This window comes from Podarcis pityusensis, assembly GCF_964106645.2.
Source record: "Podarcis pityusensis genome assembly, chromosome: 13".
Lineage (NCBI taxonomy): Eukaryota > Metazoa > Chordata > Lepidosauria > Squamata > Lacertidae > Podarcis > Podarcis pityusensis.
In genome coordinates, this window is record NC_138038.1 from 33,723,362 (window position 1) to 33,748,996 (window position 25,635).

Consider the following 25,635-nt stretch of genomic DNA (forward strand, 5'->3'; position numbering starts at 1 on the left):
CAGGCGGGCGACCCCGGCCGGCTGGGCCGCTTCCTGGGCTCGCTGCCGCCCGACGCCAAGGCGCCGTGCCTGGAGGCGCAGGCGGGCGAGAGCCTGGCCAAGGCGCGCGCGCTGCTGGCCTTCCAGCGCGGCGACTTCGCCAAGCTCTACCGCCTGGTGCAGAGCCGGCGATGGGATGTGGGAGCTCGCTCGCTCGCCGCCCCGCGTGTGCCTATGTGGGGCACGTTACAGCCGCCCGACTCGCCCGCCTCCCTCCCACGGCACACCAGGCAACGTCTCGCGGCACACTAGTGTGCCGCGGAACACCGGTTGGGAAACACTGGTCTAAGCTACAGCATCTACAGTGCTGTCCACGCTGTTGCCCATGCATTGCATGCCATGTTCTTACAAAGACTCAGTTACCCAGGAATGGTGGATGGAAGGAGAGAGAAACTTCAGAAGCAGCAGTTTTGGCAGGTAAGGGGCAAGAAATCCTTAAGTTGCAAGAGGCTAAATACTGGGTGTTTAACGTCACTAACTGCTAACAATTTTTTCTTCTTTCCTGTCTTCCCTCACACTTGGAAATTATAGATGTCCCCTTATTCAATGTACCATCCTGCTTTCCTCACAGTCTAAAAACGTAATTTTATGTCAGATTAAGTCCCTCTCTGAGAGGCAGCAAAAGAGCAGACACAGAGAAACAAGGAGGAGGCCATGAGGAATTCCAAAGGGAGAGGAAAGAGGCTGCGAGCATCAGTGATCTGACCTTTGTGCACAAAGAAGGACAGTGTGGAAATAGGCAGGCAGCAAATTCTGATAATGACACCGAAGCAGTGGTGATAAGGAAAGCAATATCTCCCAAAACTCGTAGGCGAGCAAAGCTTCCTGAGAGGAGCGGGAAGGGGGAAAAGAAACAGTGGGGGCTTTCCTGTTGTGGCAGAAAGGGGTGGAGATCAGTCTTGGCACCTGGAAGTTCCAGTGAGGACTGAATTAGCTGAGCTCTACCAGAGCTGTTCATGGAGCAATAAATCTGAAATAATTAACTGCTGGAGTCATGTTGTGTTTGTGTGGGGGAGACCCCAACCCAACATTTTACAAATACTTTCCAGAAATGCAACTGCATTATTCTGTAACAGTATGGAAAACACAGACACTTGATTTAGAGTATTTCAGATTTTGCACTAGGCTCCTTGTTCTGTATGCACAATATATACTGTATACTGGCAATTCTGCTTAATTTTGTAGCATCTGTGTTTGCACTCCCTCAGTCCTAATGGATGAATGTATCTTCCTTCAATATTGTGCTTCACAGATGCCTAGATATACCTGCTGGCCCAGTAAACCTTGACCCTTGTATTACAAGGGAAGACAGGAGTGCCTGGCGTGCTCTGGTCCATGGGGTCACGAAGAGTCAGACACGACTAAACGACTAAACAACAACACACTCTCCATGCACAAGATACACAGAGATAGGTTTATTTAATCCTAGGTTGTTCACACACCTATTCATTTCTTTTCTCAATATCAGCCCAATTACAACTACAATCTCATTCACTATTAGAAAGCCAACCATTTGAAATACAATTAGTCTTTCAGAAAGCCATTCATTGGCTACACTATAAGCCAAAATGTGGCATGCAGAAAATTTGGTAAGAATTTGGTTCGGGATGAAGGGTTGTGAAGCATTAACACTTCCTTCTCTACCTGAAACCTTCAATACTGAACATGGACCCTTTTGGGCTGAAGCCACACACCTCCCCCACTCCTCCTCCCCAGTTAAAACCAAGAGGATTCCAAGACACATGCACCTAAGCTTACATGCATTGCTAATGGGGAGTGGATTATAGGGAACACTGCCGTCCATATGTGAGCCCCAAATAGGCTACATGTATGTTGCAGGCAGGGTTGCTCCCCTCTCTACCCTAGATATCTTTTTGAAGCATTCAGATCCACCCTTTTCTAAATGCTTGCCTTCTCACTTTTCATTCTAGCTCCATCATTTTCTGAGAGGTGTCTCATTTAACAACAGTGCTGGAGACACAGTGTCCTTCAATCAGAACTGGGAGGTAATATCTAGCTTGGATGTTGTCAACTGGGTTATTTCCTCCAACCAGTCCTTCCATAGGGTAAAAATTGGGAGGATGAATCCTGAGACTTCTCCAGATCCTGCCCTCACCCTTCATGAAGATGCCATAACATGGCATGGATGGTTTAACCAGGTAGAGTCACATTGTTAGCTAATTCAAAAGAGATTCATTCTTGAGTGAGCAATTGATGTCAAAGATTAAATTCAATTGAGAATCAGAAAAACTTACAAAATACTCATTTTATTTTACTGGATATAAACTCATGTATTTGTTCAGGATATAATTGCACACATTTTCAATCCTAAAGGGGTGTAATGTTGTGCAATCTGGTAAATTATGTATAATATCTCCTATATATTCATTGTTTTAATACAGACGGTGATGAATTACTCTCTGCAGAGCTGATCTACGGCTTACTGAAATGCTGTGACAATTTAGCAACATAGGGAAGGTCTCCAGAACCTCACTGATTCCAAATGCATTATTCTCATGAAGATCATGTTTCTCCTTCATTTACTGATTAGGTTCGGCCTCTTTCTGTCTGTACTGAGAATTGTCATGCAGGGTCAAGGAAGAAAGTGAAGGAAGGAGAACCATTTTGCTGCTATGATTGCATCCCATGGCCAGAGGGAAAGATTTCAAACCAGGGACTTCCGGGGTGGCACCATCGGCAATGGCGGACTCCTTCTGAACCGGAGGGACCAGCTCCGCATGAAACGGGTCCTTTCCGCTGCGGCGAAGCGGGGACCCTTTTAGAAATCACAGGCGGATGAAGCCTGTGACCGTGGGACTCAGCGGGCACCCTTAGCGCCCCCCAACCCGCAAAGGAACCCATTAACGGGCTCCGAAGCGAAGAGGGGGAAGTGGTGCGGTGCTGTGAGTCAACTGCTTTTTCCGTGGAGCGAAGCCGCATAGCCATTGCCGGAGAGCGCTGCCTTTTTCCTGGGACAATTTGGCATCTAAAATAATCACCCGTGAGTACTTAAACATTGAACAATTGGACTTCAAATAAGAACTGGCGATTAGAAAGGAATTGGATTTAAAAATTCACCTTAATTTGGTACTGAAACGGGAAGGTCTAAACAGGAAGTCAGCCTTCCGTTTCCTTGTAGTCAGAAGAAAGCAAAGATAACATACACTAGAGCTTAGAAAATCACTTTTAAAGGATCGGTTTTCACCATTTAAAATTGTTGAACCCCCCTCGGTAGCAGGAGAAGAAGGGGATCTTTTTTGGACTGTTTAAACCTGCAGAAGTGAGTTTAAAGTAAAGTAACTTTCCACCGTCCTGACCCTGGAGCGGGGTGTCAGAATTGACGTTTTGAAGCTCATTGACCAGAGACAAATGTTTTTGACAGATAGTTAAAAGAAGAGTAACATTGTGATTCCACTGTTTCCTTTCGCATTTTAAAGGAACAAATATTGACAAAATATCTAAAAAGAAACTGTGTTGCTATTGTCCTTAAAAGAAAGAATAACCAGAAGTTTTCCCTCTAGAGGGGGACTGTGAAACTGTAACAAGTTCTAGGGAGCTTACAGCTGCCACAGATTACAACCGTGGGAAAGGACTTGTGACCTTGCAGGACAATGTTTTCAGAAGCACTGTTGGGTGCTTTCTGTAAAATAAATGCCCTATTGGATCAGTTAAGTCAGAAGACGGATTTGATGACTAATGCGGCCAGAACATTTGAACAGGTAGTGGGAAACTATTTGGAGCCCACCCAGGAACTTAAACAGGAGTGTGTCCTGACAGAGCAGATGAGAGAAGAGGATGTTGCAGAATCTTGGGCGCCAGAGATGGAGGGACTTTTGGCCCAGCAGGAAAATGAGCTTTTGGATTTGACAAATGAATTTGGAAAAAAACCAGATTTGGAAAGACAAAGTTTGGATTGATTTGGAAATGGGGGGTTGGACTGACCCCCCTATGCAGGGATGTTTGGACTTTCCGAGTCTGGCAATGGGCCGTCAGAGGTTTGGAGTTGTTGGGGCTTCCAATTTTGGAGGGAATTTGAAAAAATACCACATGGAGTCTAGTCTGGACTATGGGAAAGGGGCTGATTTGTTGAAAAGGGTCAAAAACACTACCAAGCTGGAGTTCCCACGAGTGAAAGGAAAATATGAAGAAGAGCCGCGGAAGGGACATGGAAGAGATTTGAAGGCCTCGGATATAAGATCACCAGGTTAATGTGCCAGACTAATGGGATAAAAAGGACTGACAATCCCAGGACCGGGGGGAGGGGAGGCTGGAAGAAGATTGGATCGCTTTTATTTCTTTTTTCTATCATTAGGAATGTTTTATAAAATTTATGAACGTTGGAAAAATGTTGAAATGAAATTACTTGGCTCTTGTAAAAATGTTTAAAGAATTAGGTAAAAAGGTAATGGTTATGAGAAGTTGGTAAAAATAAGATTTAAGTCTTAAATTTTAAGGTTTTTTTATAAGATAAGATGAAAATAGAGTAAGGTACAGTGGTGCCCCGCAAGACGAATGCCTCGCAAGACGGAAAACTCGCTAGACGAAAGAGTTTTCCGTTTTGGAGGTGCTTCGCAAAACGGATTTCCTATGGGCTTGCTTTGCAAGACGACAATGTCTTGCGAGTTCCTGCTGGGTTTTTTTTCTCCCCCCCCCTTTTTCTAAGCCGCTAAGCCGCTTATCAGCTGATCCGATCAGCAGATAAGCCGCTAAAAGCCGCTAAAAGCCCCTAATAGCGCTAATCCACTAATCCATCAATGGGCTTGCTTCGCAAGACGAAAAAACCGCTAGACGAAGAGAATCACAGAACGGATTCTTTTCGTCTTGCGAGGCACCACTGTAATGTAATGACAGAATATTATGAATTATGGAAAGGATTTGCTGTGATAATTATTAATTAAGATACAAGAGATGGGAGGAGGAGGAGGTCATGGAAAGAAGGTAATGAAAGTGGAGAATTTGAAAATGATGGTTTTATTTTTTCTTTTTCTTTTTCTGTTTTTGTCTTTTTTCTTTGTAATTTTAAAAAAAATTCTTTTTTCAATAAATATCATTAAAAAAAAAAAGATTTCAAACCAGGAAGGTAAGAGAAATACGCAGAAATTTGGATACAGATACAGAACTCCCTTGGATGTTTACAGGGCGTTTGTTAGAGAATGTCCTATTAAGCAATCAAGGAATGGGCAGCTGTTGTGGCCCATTGTGACAGGCCCACATCTCTAGAGAGCAATGCTGGGGTCAAGGGGCCACCTATCAGGGAGCTCCCTGGCTGCCACTCTGGATTGTCGGGCTTTCCCACCATCTGGTCATTCAATTCCAGCCACCTGGTCGTACTGAGTGGGTGGGGCTGTAAACTGTTAGTCCTCAGGGACTGGAGTCGGCTGAAGAACCACTCTTCCTGCCCTCCCTATTCACTGATGCTGTGGGTTTGTTCTTTGTTAATCTTTTTTCTTTCTAAGGCACTATGTTTATTGGCTTTGCTCTAGTTCAGTAATGATTCCCATATTCAGAACCAGGAAGGAATTTGACTCTAAACAGTTTGGCCCCTTTTGTTGTTTTTGCCTTCCCCATAGCAATAGTCACATCTTTGGCAGGGAAGGCATTGGGTGGACTCCTTCTAGTCTAACATTCTACGGTGGGTGAAGTGATGCATACACCCCACCTCAGAACTGTGCGAGAACAGGGTACCCTGTAAGAGTGGTCTAGTTGGAAGTCTATGTCCAAAACCAAGTCGTGTAGCAGATGGCCCATAGATGTTTCTTCACCAACCTGGGAAACTGTGTGGGATATAAGCCCATTGCCTAAGCAAAGTCCAACCTACATCTGGAATCAATAAAGTTGTGGCTAAAATTAAAACCCAGATGATTGTCCTGTCCAGTCATTTCACCTTCACAGGCTTGGCCTTGCTCCCTCAGGAGGGGTCATGGTGAGTGGGTCCACAATAAGCAGAGTTTGCCAGGCAAAATCAGCTACTCATTGTGAATTCCTTCTGCTTAACTTGTGGGAATATTGGAAAAGGTTGCGTCAAGCAAATGTAAATCTTAAATGTTCTAGTGTAATTCCAAATCACATTACTTATTGTAAAATGTCTGTGCTTTTTGAGGTGGGAGTTTCTTATGCGAGAGCTCCAAATTCAATATAATAGCACATTACCCTATGTCATCATAGGGAATGAAACTTAATTTTAGCAAGTTTCATTAATAAAGATAAGTTTCCATGTGTTAGGAACTCATATCTGCTATCATCTTTGTGACTGAACAACAATTAGCTTTGTAAGTCTACATTTGAATAAAAAGCAGATAAAATGCTTTAGGAAAATCAAAGGATTTTAATTTCACCTTCCGAATATGTCAGGTAATGCTAAAAAATAAAAAAATTAAATAAATTCTGTATATAATATTAATATATAATATAACTGCAAGTACTTGAAAGTCATTTTAATGAATTTATATATTTATGCATTTTTACAAACATTTTACTATGGGAATATTAACTTAATAAAATATTTCTTGAATTTGCAAGTCATGTTACAGCTTTTATGCAGCCCTGATTTCGGCATTTGAAAGATGAAAAATTCAACATGCCCCAAATAATATCACAAGGATATTATTCAGAGCACAAGATGCTGACCATGTAGCTCTCCCTACCAAAGACACATAATTTTACATGGTTTGCTGATATTACCCTCAAACTCAGGCAAATAGGGGTTGCAACAGATTCCCTTCTTCTATTGGATGAGTCACAAATCTTCTTTCTCATCAAGCAGAGACTGTTAGACCATGAAATGCAAAAACTCTACCCCTCCCAGCCTTTTGTATGTTCATGGACCAATGTCTTATTATTTTTATAATTTAGATACTCCATCACATCACAGATATTTTATGCTAGCTTGTCTAAATGCAATCCCCTCGTCTGCTCTGTTCGGAAGGTTTCCCATTCCAGAACAGATTCTGCTCCTGTAATAAGAAAACACAAGTTGCAATACATCACATAATTTTGGGTTAGTGTCTTCTTGACGCCCTTCGCAGAGATCTCCTAGTGACGCCCTTACGGCTTAAAATATTTGTTTCTGGCACTTTTCTTGGAAACAGAATGGAAGAAGTGGGAATGGAAGTATGATTTTCTTTAAACTAGAATGAAAAATCATGGCAAATGCAACAGGAAATGGGATCAGAAGATATGGAACTGGGTGTGAATTAATTAATACAAAGTAAATAAATATGGAATATTGTTCTAACATATGACCACAGCAGAAAGACTCTTGTGTGATTAAAGACAAAGAGATTTAGCATTGTTTAAAAAGTTTGGGGAAAAGCTTACATAAGGATATAATCCCTAAAATACCGTATTTTTCGCTTTATACTACGCACTTTTTCGCCTCCAAAAATTAAGGGGAAATGTGTGTGTGTCCTATGGAGCGAGTGCAGGCTCCTTGGCTTCAGCGATAGCAAGGCGAGGCCTCCAAAGCGCAGAGGGAGCGCTCCCTCTGCACTCCTGAGGCTTCGCATTGCTTTCGCTGAAGCCTGGAGAGCGAGAGGGGTCGGTGCGCCCCTACCCTTCTCGCTCTCCAGGCATCAGGGATAGCTGCCTGAAGCCTTCGGAGTGCAGCGCAAGTTCCCGCTGGGCTCCGCAGGCTTTGGGTTCCTTTTGCTGAAGCCGGGAGAGCAAGACTCTCCTGGCTTCAGCAGAGAGGGAGAGTTGCACAGCGACCCTTCGCCAAGCAGGAGGACAAATGGAAGGGACTCTGTTTCCCCTGCTGCTTCGCTGAAGGGTCGCTGAGCAGAGAGGGGGAGATTTTTTTTCCTTGTTCTCCCCCTCTAAAACAAGGTGTGTCCTATGGTGCCGTGTGCCCTATAGAGCGAAAAATACAGTAGTTTGCTGCAGGTCCAGCTTGACTGCTAATGAGGAGAAAATCAGCCTTTCACGTTTTGTTATTGCTTGTGAATGAATAGTGTACTGGAACTCACAGATTGGGGAAAATCATCACGGAGAGAATGGGTTCTTTTTCGTTTGAGGGCCTTCCTCCTTTATACTAACAGTTTACAAAGTAACTTTCTTTACAAGTATTTTGTATTTTTAATTAAAAGTTAATGGTTGTCTTTTAGCTCACTGACTATATTTTGTTAAAGCTAAATGTGCTTTAGATGTTGAAATTTGTAAAACTGCTTAGTTAAGAAATACAGAATTAAATGGAGCTTTCTCTCAAACAACTATTACATGTATAGACTAGAGGTCCTGCCTCATGGCTTCTTCAGAGATGTGAACTGAGGCTCCCATGGCCTGATTCCAAGATACACCATTTTACATTTTGGAGTCTCCTTTGGCTACAGGAGCTGTTAGGATGAATTCCAAACTTCACCATTTCCCTCTCCACCACTGTTCCCATATAATTAACGAAGGAGAATTTAAAATGAAAGTTGTAAATATTCTCCAGCAATCCTACAGGGAACCCAGCATTTTGTCTTTCTAATTACCTTACCTACAGATCAAAAGGTCTGTAATTAATTCTGCTGCTACTCAAACCCCTGGTGAAGCTTCAGTGGCCACTGGAAAAACTCAAAGCAAAGCTTGCGGATGGTCTGATAAATATAGACATGATTATGATCCTCAGTATTCAAGATTTCAGCCTCTCATGAAACTATAGTACCTTTCAGGTTAGACAGTTTTAATATCTTGATAGTTCTGTACAAGAGATTAAATGAATCTGTGGATAGATAGAATATGTGCCCTTGTATGCAAGATGTTGGTTGTCTTGCTGCTGGCACTATTTACTCCAAAGGTATGTCAGCTCCACATAGCAAATTGCAAGGTTCCATATATACACCAGCCACTTCATAAGTACCATCGATCAGGAGATTTTATCATTGGTGGCATTGCTTCTCATGGTGGCTTTGTCTCCAATCCAGGAACCTTCACTGAACAAGCCCCACCGGAATTATCTGAAGAGCTTGTGTAAGAATGTTTTGTTCCCCCTTCTATTTATTATGTCGCTGGAGTGGTCAGTCCTAGAGCAGCAGCCTAAGAACACTTGCTGGGGCTGCAACCCTATACACACGTATTTGAGAATACCTTCCTTCAAATTAAATAAGATCTATCTCTGTCTGCATGTGAAGACAGGCTCCAGTGGATTGAGCAGATGAAACCAATAGTGGGTCCAACGGTCAAGAAGGCAGTTTCTGCACATGCTGTAGAGAGAAGTGAGAAGTACATGGGGCCTGTCAACTTGGGAAGGTCACTCATTTAGGAGAAGGATAACTCTGATCCTAAGCCTCTGTTGCCTTGTGAGATATCTTTGTGAGAAGAAAAGGTTGAGCAGTAAACCCTGAACAAATCTTGAATAGAGTCCCTAAGATGGTTGGATGGTGCCTTGTGTGCCTCCAGGAGATTTCATTATTGGTAGCATAGCTTCTCCTGATGCCTTTATTTTCAGTTCAGCAACTTTCACTGAAGAACCCCTATCTGCATTGCCTGAAGAGCTTGTGTAAGAACTAGTTTTGTGTCTGTTTTTATTTTCATTTAATATTTCAATTTAGTTAAAAGAAATATCTCTGCAGAAGAAGATTACACAACCAGAGGAATCTCCAAAGGGAAATGGAAGATGTGTTTGTGTGTGTGTGTGTGTGTGTGTGTGTGTGTGTGTGTGAAGGATTTGTTTGTTTAAGCACACAATCTTTATTCTCTTCCCCAAACTTTTTAAACAATGGAACTGTGAGATATTCTTCTGATCAGGAATGCAACTCTTGTTCCAGCGTGGTGCCTAAGGGTTACCAGCATATCCTGGCCTTAGCATTTGCAGTCAAGGAGATCAATGAAAACCCTCACATCTTACCAAATCTCACCTTGGGCTTCCACATCTATGACAGCTATGTCACTGCAATTAAGACGTATCATGCCACAATGCTACTTTTATCTACACTGGAGAACTTTCTCCCCAACTATATATGTGATACACAGAATAATCTAACAGCTGTCATTGGAGGTCTTGACTCCCAGATCTCCCTTCATGTGGCAACTATCTTGGATATTTATAAGATTCCACAGGTAGGACACCTATGCCTGTTTCTGAGTGGAACATGAAAATTCAGTAAAGCTGTCATACTTTTTCTTTATTTCTTCCAGCTTGTATTAATGCTGTTTAGAAACAGAAATGAGTGCATTGGTAATAATCAGATCAATTATTCTTTTCTTTCTTTCCTTTGCATGTATTATGCACACTGAGAGCAGTTCATTAACAGCTGAAAAACAAAAAACGTATAACTGGAATATGATTTCCCTAGATTAGAACTGAATTTGAAAATAGATAGCATCCTCTTCTGAATCACAAACCCAGTTATGAACTGCCCATCTGTAGGCATAAATTGAGAACCAACTTTATAAAATAGATCCTGATTTCCTCTGAAGCAACACCATAAAGTTGAAAAACTAATTAAGTTGATTTTAACTGAGGGGGAATTAGATGCTATGCCAGTCAGGCAATTAAAAATACTGTGATTAGCTGATGGAGATTGAGCTCCTTATGTGAATGGAAATACTTTGTATATCCCATTGCTCTGTAATTCAGGATTGATCAGAACTGACTCTGCTGGGTCTTCAATTTCATCATTGCTGACTCAGGTAGTACAGTTTAGTTATGAAATGCTTCCTGATGCTAAAGATGCACTATTTATATGGAGGCTCAAATGGACATGTCAACTGCATTTCACAATGCATAACACTGCTATATAAGTGGATGGTGTTTCTTCTCTCTTTCCAACACACCTCTCTTTAGCTCATATATGGCCCGGCTCCAGTGATGAATGATAAAACACCAGGACTTCCTTTCTACCAGATGGCCCCCCAAGAAGGCCACCAGTTTGCAGGGATGCTTTCTTTGCTTCTGCATTTCAGGTGGACTTGGATTGGAGTCGCTGTGGTTGACAATGACAGTGGAGAAAGATTTCTACAAAATGTGCTCCCACTCTTTTCAAACAGAGGTATTTGTTTTGCCTTTCAAGAAAGAATCCCCAGATTTACTTTTCTCACTGAAGGACTCACTCTTATGAAACAGGGAGCAAATATACATGATAGAATGATGGGTAGCAAAGCCAATGTTGTGGTGCTCTATGGAGAAGCTTCTACCACTGTATTTTTTAGATGGCTTCCATATCTATCAATGCTTGGGAGGATGAAAACAAATGTAAACGGTAAAGTATGGATATTTACAGCCCAATTTGAGTTCATTTCATTGGCCTTTCAACGAGATTGGGATGCAGAAATATTCAATGGTGGTATATCCATCAGAATTCACTCCAATGATCTACCACGATTTCATCAATATGTTGAGAACAGGAACCCTTTCAATGCAGAAGGTGATGATTTCATCTGGGATTTCTGGCAACAAGCCTTTGGCTGTGTATTCCCACATCACATTCCGGGTGATGCCAAGGGGGATATCTGCACTGGGAAAGAGAGAGTGGAGAATCTTCCTGCATCTCTCTTTGAAATGACAGTGCAAGGTCTAAGCTACAGCATCTATAATGCTGTCCACACTGTTGTCCATGCATTGCATGCCATGTTCTTGCAAAGACTCAGATACCCAGGAATGGTGGATGGAAGGAGAGAGAAGCTTCAGAAGCAGCAGTTTTGGCAGGTAAGGGGCAATAAATCATTAGCTTGCATGAGACTACAGTGGTACCTCACTCTATGAACTGAATTCATCCCAGAAGTCCGTTCTTAAACCAAAGCGTTCTTAAACCGAGACACGCTTTCCCTACTGAGGCCTCCCGCCACTGGTGCCCTTCCACCATTCAGCTTCCGTTTGTCTTCTGAGGCAAAGTTTGCTAGCTGGAATACCTACTTCCGGTTTTGCGGAGTTCATTGACCAAATAGTTTGTGAACAGGACTGTTCATAGAGCGAGGTATCACTGTATATAGTGAGTGTTCAAGTTCCCTAAGAAATATTTCCTCCTCCCTGCCTTCCCTGGTGATCTGTGTAGCATCCCTGTCTGCAATCTTTGCAGGATGAATCTTCCTTCAATCTGTTACTTCAAATCTGTTCAGGTATGCTGATGATCCAGCAGACTCTCATCCTTTTATTCCACATACATACACTCTCCATGCACAAAAGCACAGAAAGACATTTATTTACTCCTAGATTAGTAACCTATTCACACATACACCCATTCATTTCTTTTCTCACTATCACCCCAATTCACAGTTATTATGGTATATCATTCCTTGGCTGCAATATGAGGCTCTTTTCAAGAACTAATGGGGCATGCAGAACTTTTGATGGATTGGGGGGGGGGAGTTTAGAAGCATTAGCACTTCCCTCTCTACCTAAAACCTATCTAAAACATCCCCCATATTAATACCAAGAGGATTCCAAAATACACACATCTAGGCCTTCATGCAGTGCTAATAGGGAGTGGAGAAAAGGGGAAATTGCAAGCCATCCATGAGCCCCAAATAGGCTACACGCATGTTGCGGGCAGTGGGACTCCCCTCTCTGCTCTAGATCTCTTTTTGAAACATTCAGATCCACCCTTGTCTAAATGCTTGCTTTCTCTTTTTTTCTATCTAGCTCCATCGTTTTCTGAGAGCTGTCTCATTCAACAACAGTGCTGGAGACATGGTGTCCTTCAATCAGAATGGGGAAGTAATATCTAGTCTGGACATTATCAACTGGGTTATTTCCTCCAACCAGTCCTTTCATAGGGTAAAAGTTGGGAGAATGGATCCTGAGGCTCCTCCAGACCAAGCCTTCACCCTTCATGAAGATGCCATAATATGGCACAAATGGTTTAATCAGGTAGAGTCACATTGTTAGCTAATTCAAAAGAAATTCATTCTAAAACAAGCAATGATTATTTGCCTTGATGTCTAAGATAAAGTACACTTGAGGATCAGGGGGAAAAACCTTATGGAAGAAATCTCAATTATTTGCTCGATGTAAATTGATGTATTTGTCCAGGATGTGTGTGTTTATCGCTCTCTTCCCAAGTGCAATGTAATGTTGTGTGACCCCTAAAACTATCTATGATATCTGCTATGTATTCTTTGTCTTAACACAGACAAGAATGCACTCAATGCAGAGCTGAACCTGACTGATTCCAAACTCATCATTCTCATGAATATCATGCTTCTGCTTCATTTGCGGATTAGGCTCAGCCTCTTTCTGTCTGTACTGAGAAATGTCACGCAGGATCAAGGAAGAAAGTGAAGGAAGGAGAACCGTTTTGCTGCTATGATTGCATCCCATGCCCAGAGGGAAAGATTTCAATCCAGGAAGGTAAGAGATATTTACCTTAAGTATAATTTGGATCCAGATGCAGTACTTCTATTGAGTTCCCTTTAACAGGAATGGGACAAATTAAGCCATGACTAACTTCTCCACTTGCTTTCAAAGGGACCAAGTGATACACAGGACACTTCCATACAATCACTTCATGGAGCCTTCATCCTGATTTGTGTGCACAATGTTTACAAGGAGTTTGTTCAATTAAAAGCTGAATGTGCTAGACAAAAGTAGATGTCTATTGTGTGAATGTCAGATGTTTAGTTTGTGTGAATGTCAGAAAAGGTTGCATCAAGAAAATGTAATCTCAAACTTTCCAGTGTACTCCCCAATCACTTTCCTTATTGTAAACAGTCTGTGCTTTTTGAGGTGGGGGCTTCTTGGACAAGAGCTCCAAACCCACTTTAATGGCAGAACTTGAATTTGCACATATGTGATTTAATCCCACACCCAAATACTGGCAGTCTGGATGCACCATATATATTCAGTACATATATGCATATATTCATACATATTCATTCAGTACATCATCCTTTTCCTTGAGATCTCTCCCACTTCACCATCATTCAGTACAGGGTTTATTTTGCCTCACCAGGTATCATTGCTCTTTCACAAATATGGGATGTCTTTAGCATGCCTTTCTGTTCATATCTGCAATAGCACCTTAGAGCATGTCATCTTACGCAATGAAATTTAAATTTTGTGAATTTCTTCAGTAAAAATAAGTTTTTGATGTGAGGAATTCAAATCTGCTCTTATCTTTGTGATGTAGCTTGTAAGTCTACATTTGATTGAATAGTACATAAATGGCTTTGGTAAGCCAAAGAAGTTTAATTTTACCTTCTCAAAATGTCAGGTAATAATAATAATAATAAATATAATATTAATATATAATATATAATATAACTGGAAGTAATTGTCAGTCACTTTTAATGACTTCATGCATCTTTACACTTATTTTACTTACCATGCAAAACTGTACAGTGGTACCTCTGGTTATGTACTTAATTCATTCCAGAGGTCCGTTCTTAACCTGAAGCTGTTCTTAACCTGAAGCACCACTTTAGCTAATGGGTCCTCCCACTGCTACTGCGCCGCACCGCGTGATTTCTGTTCTCATCCTGAAGCAAAGTTCTTAACCCAAGGGACTATTTCTGGGTTAGCGGTGTCTGTAACCTGTAGCGTATGTAACCCGAGGTACCACTGTATCTTAAACAAAACAATTTTTAACTTCCGAAGTCATACTCCAAATTTTGAGCACCACTCATATTTGGAATTCAGCAGGAGGAGGAGGAGTGGAGTTTAGATTTGATATCCCGCTTTATCACTACCCTAGGGAGTCTCAAAGCGGCTAACATTCTCCTTTCCCTTCCTCCCCCACAACAAACACTCTGTGAGGTGAGTGGGGCTGAGAGACTTCAGAGAAGTGTGACTGGCCCAAGGTCACCCAGCAGCTGCATGTGGAGGAGCCGAGACGCGAACCCGGTTCCCCAGATTACGAGACTACTGCTCTCAACCACTACACCACACTGGCTCTATATAATACAACATGGATGCTCTTAGAGCACAAGATGTGGTACCATTTAGCTCTCTACCAATTAGGCCACCAACTACCACAATTACATAGGATCACAAAGCGCAGAATGTATGTTCTGACTTGAAGAGATCCTTATATTCTGAGTGAACAAAAAAAAATGAAGCATGTTAATGTGATTGATGGATTATGTATGAGCTGGGGACTATACCATTCTTTCTTTTTCCCCAGATATGAATGACTGTGATAAATGCTCAGACAAAGACTATCCAAGCAAGAACCAAGATGCATGTATTCCCAAGGATATAAGCTTCTTGTCTTATGAAGAACCTTTGGGCATCAGTTTAGTCTGCTTTTCGCTTTCATTTTCTCTGATCACAACTCTGGTGCTGGGTACATTTGTGAAGCACCATGACACTCCCATAGTCATTGCAAACAACAGGAACCTCACCTACACTCTCCTCATTTCTCTTCTGCTCTGCTTCCTTTGTGCACTGCTCTTACTGGGCCAACCAGAGAAGCTGACATGTCTCCTCCGACAAACCACTTTTGGCATCATCTTCTCAGTGGCTGTTTCTTGTGTATTGGCAAAAACCATCACTGTGGTTCTGGCTTTCATGGCCACCAAACCTGGATCCAGGATGAGGAGATGGGTGGGGAAGGGATTGGCCAACACCATTGTCCTTTGCTGTTCCTTTGTCCAGGTAGGGATCTGTATTGTGTGGCTAGCAACCTTTCCCCCATTTCCAGATGTAGACAGTTACTCAGTGGCTAAAGAAATTATACTAGAATGCAATGAGGGGTCTGTGGTGATGTTTTACATTGTTTTGAGCTATATGGGCTTCCTGGCAATTATTAGTTTCATTGTCGCTTTCCTGGCCAGGAAATTACCTGACAGTTTCAATGAAGCCAAGTTCATCAGTTTCAGCATGTTGGTCTTTTGCAGTGTTTGGCTATCCTTTATTCCTTCCTACCTGAGCACCAAGGGAAAATACATGGTTGCTGTGGAGATCTTCTCTATCCTAGCCTCTGGTGCTGGACTGCTGGGTTGCATCTTTTCCCCCAAATATTATATTATTGTGTTCAGGCCTCAGCTGAACAAGAGGGAGCAGCTAATAAGGAAGTAAAAAGGAAGGAAGGAAGGAAGGAAGGAAGGAAGGAAGGAAGGAAGGAAGGAAGGAAGGAAGGAAGGAATCGGGCCTTTGCAAATCAAAAGGGAGTATGTGTATGTTTCTTTCTGCCGATACAGTAGAATATGTGTGCATGCCAATTAAGCCTTATACACATTTCTCTGTTGTCTAATTTGGCGCAGCTGGGGGGGAAATCACTTGGAAGAATGAATCCAATCTACGAAACCTCAGAGGAGCCCCTTCCTAAAAACAACTACACTTGCAATTTTCAAATCTATATGGATGCAACTGATTCCTACCCAGTCCATACTCTCTTCTTTTATCTTTAAGCATAAAAACCATTTTCAAAAAATATGTTAAACACAGCAATTAAACAGGATTTTCTATAATAATTTGTTTTATCATATCGATCCCATTATATGAGATACCTATGAAATTAATTTTCACAAAGGTTCAGTTATTTATTTTTAAGATAATGTTTAGGTGATATTATACACGGATAATTTTACCATCTATTAACTCCAATCTGAACCCAAAATACAAGTCCATTCCATTCCAATACAGGGTCCATTCATTTCCTTTCAGTACTATTGTTTGTTTTTCTCTTGTGTGTTATTGAAGTATATGTTTTTGCTTAAATAAACACATTTTTTTAAAAAAATGCAATGCCTCAGAGAAGGAAGTGAATTTATTTTAGTGACATTGCTTCTCATGTGCCTTCCTCTCTATTCCTACAACCTTCACTAAAGAAGCCCCACTGGAATTACCTGAATGACTTGTGTAAGAACTCCCCCCATTCTATCTCTTACATCACTGGAGTGATCAGCCCTAGAACAGCAGCCTAAGTACACCTGCAGGGGCTGCAAACCTATATGCACTTATTTGAAAATATCTTCCCTTGAATTCAATAAAATCCATCTCTGTCTGAAAATGTATAGAATTTTGGTGTCAAGGAAATTGAAAAAATACTGAACTAAAAACTCCACAGGGGAATGATTAACTTTATTGGGAAGTGTATGGGAAGCTGTCTGCAGACAAATGCCGGCTCCCTTGGCCAGTAAAGCAAGATGAGCGCCGCAACCCCAGAGTCATCCGCGACTGGACTTAACTGTCAGGGGTACCTTTACCTTTACCTTTATGTTAGGGAAAGGGGAGTACATCTAGTCAGGGAGACATTGTGTGCCTTCTGGCATAGTTTATGCACCTTTGGTCCCCACCCTGCACTCAGCTCTCACCAATTGCTTCTAGTAGCTGTCAGCATGGGAGAGTGGCCACACCCTGGGAATGCCTTGGACTAGCTGGGTAAACAACGTGATGGTAGCGAATGGGCCTCAGAACCTTGGGGAGTTAGAGACTTCCTCTGCATGTGAAGATAGGCCCCAGTGGGTGGAGCTGATGAAACCATGGTCATGGGGCTAATCAACCTGAGAAAGTCACTCATCTAAAAAAAGGAAAATTCTGATCTTAAACCTTTGTTACTTGCAGGGTATCTTTGGGAGAAGAAAATGCTAAGGAGTAAGAAAAGCCAAGCTGGTGTCAGACATATTGTTCTGATTTTCTTTCAACCACATCATCCTACCATGATGATTCCAATTAGGTTATATTTGTCATTTTGTATTTATAGCTACATTTCCTCTGGCTTATTTCCCATACTCTATGCATTAGCACAGAGATTACTGAAACCTTGGTTCATTCCCTCTAGCTGCTTTCTTTTGTCCCTTTAGTGAGTTTCAAGTACTTCCTAATCCTTTCTCTCAAGTTGCCTTTTCCAGACTGCAGTTCCCTTTCCCTGAGATCAGTTTCTTGGAAGGTAGCAAGTGGGTTATGGGCATACTAATCCACTATCAGTAGCATTGGATCTGAAGGGAGTAGATCAAGAAGGAAAACAAACTCCAAGTTTTCAATATCTAAAGGGCTGTGACATGGAAATGGAGCAAGCTTGATTTCTCCTGCTCCTGGGAGTAGGGATCAAACCAGTGGATTCAAGCTACAAGAAAGGAGATTGCAACCAAAGTACAGCATGAACTTTCTGACAGTAAGAACTGTTAGACAGTGGAAGAGACTGCCTTGGGGCTCATGGACTCTGCTTCTTCATTGGAAATTTTAAAGCAGCTGTTGGGTGGCCATTTGTCAGGGGAACCAACCTGGGCCCTGAGAGTGTTGTCATGATGGCACACTATGAGTGATGTCATGGCATCATGCTCAGCCCCTGGCTTTGAAACTTGACTTCAGGTGCCACCAGAAGTCAGGGTCAAAGGTCTCGTGAGACCTCGGAAAGCATGCTTTGGTGAGATTCCTAAATTGCATAGTGTTGGAGTAGGGAACCCTCAGGGGTCCCAACGTTACAATTCTATGACTCTATGATTCTAAGTCTGTCTCCCCATCTCTTCCTGCTCAAATGGGTGGCAGGAATCATTTCAGGTTAGTAACTGCTCCTCAGGTCAAGAATCAATTTCAGACGTGAAGACTTGGAATCAATTTGCAGCTCCAGTAACACAGGGGTTTTTTTTGGGGGGGGGGAGCAGGGGAGGAATGGCAGGCAGCAGAGCTTTGTGCAATAAGGATTTAAAAGAGTTCCATGTTGCACTTGGGCTGTGCATTCCTTTTTCCAGTGGGGGAACCTATAAATACAATTCAGTGGTATCTCGCTTTACAAACTTAATCCGTTCCTGAAGTCCGTTCTTAAACCAAATCCATTCTTAAACTGAGGCGTGTTTTCCCTAATGAGGCCTGCTGCTGCTAGTGCCCTTCTACCATTCGGTTTCCGTTCACAGACCATTCATAGACTGTTCGTAGACCAAGATAAAGTTCACAAACCAGAACACTACCTCCGGTTTGTGGAGTTCGTAAACCAAATAGTTCGTAAACAGGACTGGTCGTAAACCAAGGTACCACTGTATGGCCAAAATGAGCAGGATATTTTACTACCAAAAAACCATAATCTGAAGCATGACTTGATGGGTCCTTCACACTTGGTATGAAAAGTCACAGAAATGAAGCACAAAGCTAATTTGATAGGTGTATGTTGTGGGCCTCTGGCACAGAGGCAAACGAAACCCCAGAAATTTGATACTGAAATAATTGTGGTCACTGCCACCTTAGCATAAATCTCCAACTATTATCTGCTTCTTTCCTTCCTTTGGTTCCACTTTATACAGTTTGCAAAGGATGCTCTCTTTTACTTACTGAATTCTTTATGCTTTCTAGATATCAAACAGATTATACAATGTTGATGTGGTTATTATTTGAATTTTTATTCCCCATTTTTCTCTCCAATACCCCCAAACATTCAGCTTCTGTTTATTAGGGTTTAGTTTTCACCAGTTATTCTTCATTCAATCTGTATATATCCAAACTGAATTATGATAAACCTGACCTAGAAAGGTTTTTCTTTTAAAAAGAAATTGACCCGAAGTGCTTCAGAGATCCTTGTGTGGTTTTGATATATTTGGCAAGAACCCACTTCTGCTCAGCTGCCTCATTCCATTTCTTAACTCAGGAGCTGTAGGGGGAGGGGTTGCAAACAAACTCCTAATTTTTCATGGGACTTTGATACAGCCATTCCCTTATTTTAACACCTTGCAGGCTTTCATTCATAATCTGTGGGCTGCATTTGGAGCATACAAAGCTGCCTTGTTGGTTCATTTAGCTCAGGACTGTCTGGTCCAGTGTCCTAATGCAGTGGGGATATGGATGAGGGCCAATAAACTGAATCTTGGGAAGACAGATGTTCCATGCATAGTTGGTTCCTGTATCCAGAGGACAGGCCCACTGCTTGTCCGGGATGGCCCTGCACTCCCTCCAAAGGAGCAGGTGCATAGCTTGGGAATACTCTTGGATATGTATTATTCATGAGGGACCCAAGTAACTGGTGGGTTGCAGTGCCTTTTTCCAGCTTCAATTGGTATGGCATCTATGAATGTATGTGGACTAACATGTTTTCCATAGCAATTCCCAGGGAAAATCCCAAGATCTCAACAGGTGATTTCCTGATTCATTAAATCTTAAAAGCACCAATTTTAGTGCTCATCCAGCCCACTGTAGAATTTCAGTTGGCATGAACAAAACAAATAGCAAAGGCATTGAAGAATTTTATAAATCTGTCCCCCACCGTTTAGAGACAAAGGGGCTGGGGACCAAGAACAACCATCTGTTGTGATCTCTGATTCTTTGCACAATTGAACCTGAAGCTCAGGGCTGTGAACAGAATGAGCTGTCATTAAGGCAAGAAGTTCTCATCACACAGACTCTAATGATTGTACTGTAGCAAACAACAGAGGAATCTGTGTTTAGACTGAAGAGTTGTCCCATGCATTGAAGATGGTGGTTTTAGTGGTCTTGCTGCAGGCTTTGTTTCCTCACATGGCATGGGAGTTTCATACTGCTAAGTGCAGGGTTCAGTATCCACAACGCCCACTTCACATGTATAATCAGCCAGGAGATTTCATCATTGGTAGCATAGCTTCTCATGGTTCCTTTCTTTTCAGTTCAGCAACTTTCACTGAAGAACCCCTATCTGCATTGCCTGAAGAGCTTGTGTAAGAACTTAGTTTCTATCTATTTCATTTAATATTTCCATTTAGTTAAAAGGGATATATCTGAGTAGAGAAGAGCAAAGAGTGTGCTTTTCTTCACACTGGCTGCAGAAGCAGTTAACATAACCAAAGGAATCTCCACAGAGATATTCAATATTTTTTCTTTTTAAGTATTTGTTTATTTATGCACACAGTCTTTGTTCTCTTCCTATCGGTTCTTTCACTAACTACTTTTTCTTTTATACCAAGTTCCTCTTTGTTTTTTAAATCATCTTCTATCCCCTTTCTCTGGATTAAATGTATAGTTGAAATAGTATAAATAGATTAAAGGTATGAAATAGCTCCTTTATTCTGTTCATTTTGACAAACATTCTTTAAAAGGAATCTCATTGAGAAAGTACAGCATATGGTGTGTTCTCAAGTTGGCATTGTGTACTGTTTTTTTCTTGAAGCCAACTACAGCCTCAGTACACATAATATCTAAACAAGATAACTGTAATAAAATTCAAAGCAGCATGGCCATTAAGCCAAAATCAGAAGGGAAAGAAAACCCACTATGGTGGGGTTTAGTGGAGAGAGGCAGCTTATTCCCTTGTAACAGTCTATGGGATTTTAGTCTTACAGTTCTATATCTATGTACAAGGGAGAAAACCTCAATGAACTCAGGGAGATCAATGAACTGAGAGATTCTGTGTGAGTATTTTTTGGGTGGCCTGCATGTTTATTGGAAATGCATTTAGATATTTTTAATGCTTTATTTCCTATGTGTTTTCTTCCCTGGGCTCACTTGGGAAGAAGGGTGGGATATAGATTTCATTAATTAATAAATATTGTTCAAACTGTGAGATATTCTTCTGACCAGGAATGCAACTCTTGTTCCAGCGTGGTGCCTAAGGGTTACCAGCACATCCTGGCCTTGGCATTTGCAGTCAAGGAGATCAATGAAAACCCTCACATCTTACCAAACGTCACCTTGGGCTTCCACATCCATGACAGCTATATCAATGCAATTAAGACATATCATGCCACAATGCTACTTTTATCTACACTGGAGAAATTTCTCCCCAACTATATATGTGATACTCAGAATAATGTTACAGCTGTCATTGGGGGTCTCGACTCCCAGATCTCCCTTCATGTGGCAACTATCTTGGATATTTATAAGATTCCACAGGTAGGACACTTGTGCCTGTTTCTGAGTGGCATATGAAAATTTAAAATACTTTCATTATTATTTTTCTTCCAGCTTGTGTCATTCTGTTTGGAAACAAAAATGGTTGTTTCTTTTTCCTCCTTTCCTCTGCATGTATTTTTGCAGACTGAGAGCTGCTCATTCAGAAGTGAAAAAGCAAACAAGCCTACAACTGGAATATGGTTTTGATAGATTAGAACTGAATAAGGACACTACTTTTTTGTGGGCACCCATAAATTTGAAAATAGATAGCATCTCTGACGAATCACAGAGCCTCTGATAAACTGACCATCTGTAGTCAAGAGCTGGGGACCTACATGATAATGCAGAGCATGGTTTTCATTGAAGCAACACCATGGAGTTCAAAAGCTAATTAAGATGGTTTGAACTAAGGGAGAATTAGATGCTATGCCAGTCAAGCAATTAAAAATACTGTGATTAGTTTTAAAAAGAAACTGGGTGATTGGTGATGCAGATTGAGATCCTTGTGTGAATGGAATTAGTGCCTTTATCCATTTGCTCTCCCTTTCAGTTTTGCTAAGAATGTCCTCCCTTGGATCTGCAATTATTGGTAACTCAGGTTGTATGGTTGAAATGTGAAATGACTCCTGATGTTAAGGATGTAGTATTTATATGGATGACCCAATGCACATACCAAGTGCAATTGACCATGCATAAAACTGCTAGGCTTTCTTCTTCTTTCCAACACACCTCTCTTTAGCTCATATATGGTCCAGCTCCAGTGATGAATGATAAAACACCAGGACTTCCCTTCTACCAGATGGCCCCCCAAGAAGACCACCAGTTTGCAGGGATTCTTTCTTTGCTTCTGCATTTCAGGTGGACGTGGATTGGGGTCGCTGTGGTTGACAATGAGAGTGGACAAAGATTTCTACAAAAGGTGCTCCCACTCTTTTCAAGCAGAGGTATTTGTTTTGCCTTTCAAGAAACAATCCCCAAATTTAGTTTTCTCACTGAAGCACTCAAAATTATGCAAGAGGGGGCTAAAATACATGATAGAGTGATGGGTAGCAAAGCCAATGTTGTGGTGGCCTATGGAGAAGCTCCTACCACTATATTTTTTAGATGGCTTCCATACCTATCAATGCTTGGGAGCACAAAAGCAAATGTAAAAGGTAAAGTATGGATATCGACAGCCCAATTTGAGTTCATTTCATTGACCTTTCAGCGGGATTGGGATGCAACTATATTCAATGGTGCTATAACCTTCAAAATTCACTCCAATGATCTACCAGGATTTCATCAATACATTGAGGGCAGAAACCCTTTCAATGCAGAAGGTGATGATTTCATCAGGGATTTCTGGCAACATGCCTTTGGCTGTGTATTCCCACATCACATTCTGGATGATGTGATGGGAGATATCTGCACAGGAATGGAGAATTTAGAGAACCTTCCAGCATCTCTCTTTGAAATGACAGTGCAAGGTCTAAGCTACAGCATCTACAATGCTGTCCATGCTATTGCCCATGCATTGCATGCCATGTTCTTACGAAGACTCAGTTACCCAGGAATGGTGGATGGAAGGAGAAAGGAACTTCAGAAGCAGCAGTTTTGGCAGGTAAGGGGCAAGAAATCCTTAAGTTGCAAGAGGCTAAATATTGGGTGTTTAATGTCACTAACTGCTAACAATTTTTTCTTCTTTCCTGTCTTCTCTGGCACCTGGAAATTATAGATGGCCCCTTATTCAATGTACCATCCTGCTTTCCTCACAGTCTAAAAATGTAATTTTATGTCAGAGTAAGTCCCTCTCTGAGAGGCAGCAAAAGAGCAGACACAGAGAGACAAGGAGGAGGCAGTGAGGAATTCCAAAGAGAGAGGAAAGAAGCTGCGAGCAGCAGTTATCTGACCTTTCTGCATAAAGAAGGACAGTGTGGAAATAGGCAGCCAGCAAATTCTGATAATGATTTTGCACCTGGCTCCTTGTTCTGTATGCACAGTATATACTGTATACTGGCAATTCTGCTTGTTTTGAAGCATCTCTGTTTGCACTCCCTCAGTCCTAATGGATGAATGTATCTTCCTTCAATATTGTGCTTCACAGATGCCCAGATATACCTGCTGGGCCAGTATACCTTCACCCTTGTATTACACAGACATACACGCTCCATGCACAAATACACAGAGAGATGCTTATTTAATCCTAGGTTGTTTACCTATTCACACACCTATTCGTTTCTTTTCTCAATATCAGCCCAATTACAACTACAATCTCATTCACTATTAGAAAGCCAACCACTTGAAATACAACTAGTCTTTCAGAAAGCCTTTCATTGGCTACACTATATGCCAAATTGTGGCATGCAGAACATTTGCTAAGAATTTGATTCGGGATGAAAGATTGTGAAGCATTAACACTTCCTTCTCTACCTGAAGCCTTCAAGACTGAACATGGACCCTTTGGGGCTGCAGCCACACACCTCCCCCACCCCTCCACCCCAGTTAAAACCAAGAGGATTCCAAGACACACACACCTAAGCCTACATGCAGTGCTAATGGGGAGTGGATTATAGGGAACACTGCAGGCCATATGTGAGACCCAAATAAGCTACATGTATGTTGCAGGCAGGGTTGCTCCCCTCTCTACCCTAGATATCTTTTTGAAGCATTCAGATCCACCCTTTTCTAAATGCTTGCCTTCTCCCTTTTCAATCTAGCTCCATCATTTTCTGAGAGGTGTCTCATTTAACAACAGTGCTGGAGACACAGTGTCCTTCAATCAGAACTGGGAGGTAATATCTAGCTTGGATGTTGTCAACTGGGTTATTTCCTCCAACCAGTCCTTTCATAGGGTAAAAATTGGGAGGATGAATCCTGAGACTTCTCCAGATCTTGCCCTCACCCTTCATGAAGATGCCATAACATGGCATGGATGGTTTAACCAGGTAGAGTCACATTGTTAGCTTATTCATTTATTTTTTTTAAATATTTATTAGGTTTTAGAATAAAAATAGATATAATAAACAATATAACATATGTCTTAACATAATTTCATATTTTCTTTGGACTTCCTCACATCTCCCGCTCCCACTTTCATCATTATAACATTTTGCCAGCAATTTATCATCTTGTTTACATTCTTATATCCCATCTGTGTATTTATAATCTTGTAATTCTCAAAAAAGTTTATATTTTCTCAATCTCACTTATTATCTTATCTTAAATCCTCTAATTTAGTGGTGCTCAGTTGTTTATGATCTAGCATCCTGCTTAACATTCACTCAAATCTAAATCCAACACTTCAGTATTTTCAAGAAGCAGCCATTCTCTCAGCCAACAAAAAGCAGCTGATTCATAATAAAGTTTAAGGTCTGGCAGGGGAAATCCACCTCTTTCTTTAGCATCTGTTAATATCTTAAATTTTATTCTTGCCCTGCCAAACAAATCTAGAAATATCCTTCTGCCACACTTTGATGTCTAAGATAATTTTCACTGGAGAATCAGAAAACTTACAAAAGACTCTTTTTCCTTTTTTTTTTTAGTGGATGTAAATTCATGTATTTGTTCAGGATATAATTGCACACATTTTCAATCATAAAGGGGTGTAATATTGTGCAATTTGGTAAAATATGTATAATATCACCTATGTATTCATTGTTTTAATACAGACGGTGATGAATTACTCTCTGCAGAGCTGATCCATGGCTTAGTGAAATGTTGTGACACTTTAGCAACATAAGGAAGGTCTCCAGAACCTGACTGATTCCAAATGCATTATTCTCTTGAATATCATGTTTCTCCTTCATTTACTGATTAGGTTCGGCCTCTTTCTGTCTGTACTGAGAATTGTCACGCAGGGTCAAGGAAGAAAGTGAAGGAAGGAGAACCATTTTGCTGCTATGATTGCATCCCATGCCCAGAGGGAAAGATTTCAAACCAGGAAGGTAAGAGAAATACACAGAAATTTGGAT

General features: G+C 41.4%; 1 protein-coding gene across 1 annotated transcript in view; it reads right to left on the reverse strand.

The window, feature by feature from the left end:
* Positions 1–253: 253 nt before the first annotated feature.
* LOC308461606 (serine protease 33-like) overlaps positions 254–25,635 on the reverse strand; it is a 326,492-nt gene continuing 301,110 nt past the window's right edge. Inside the window, exon 7 of the mRNA XM_080978658.1 lies at positions 254–324. The gene's annotated coding sequence lies outside the window, so the exon portion shown is untranslated. The remainder of the gene's footprint in view (positions 325–25,635) is intronic.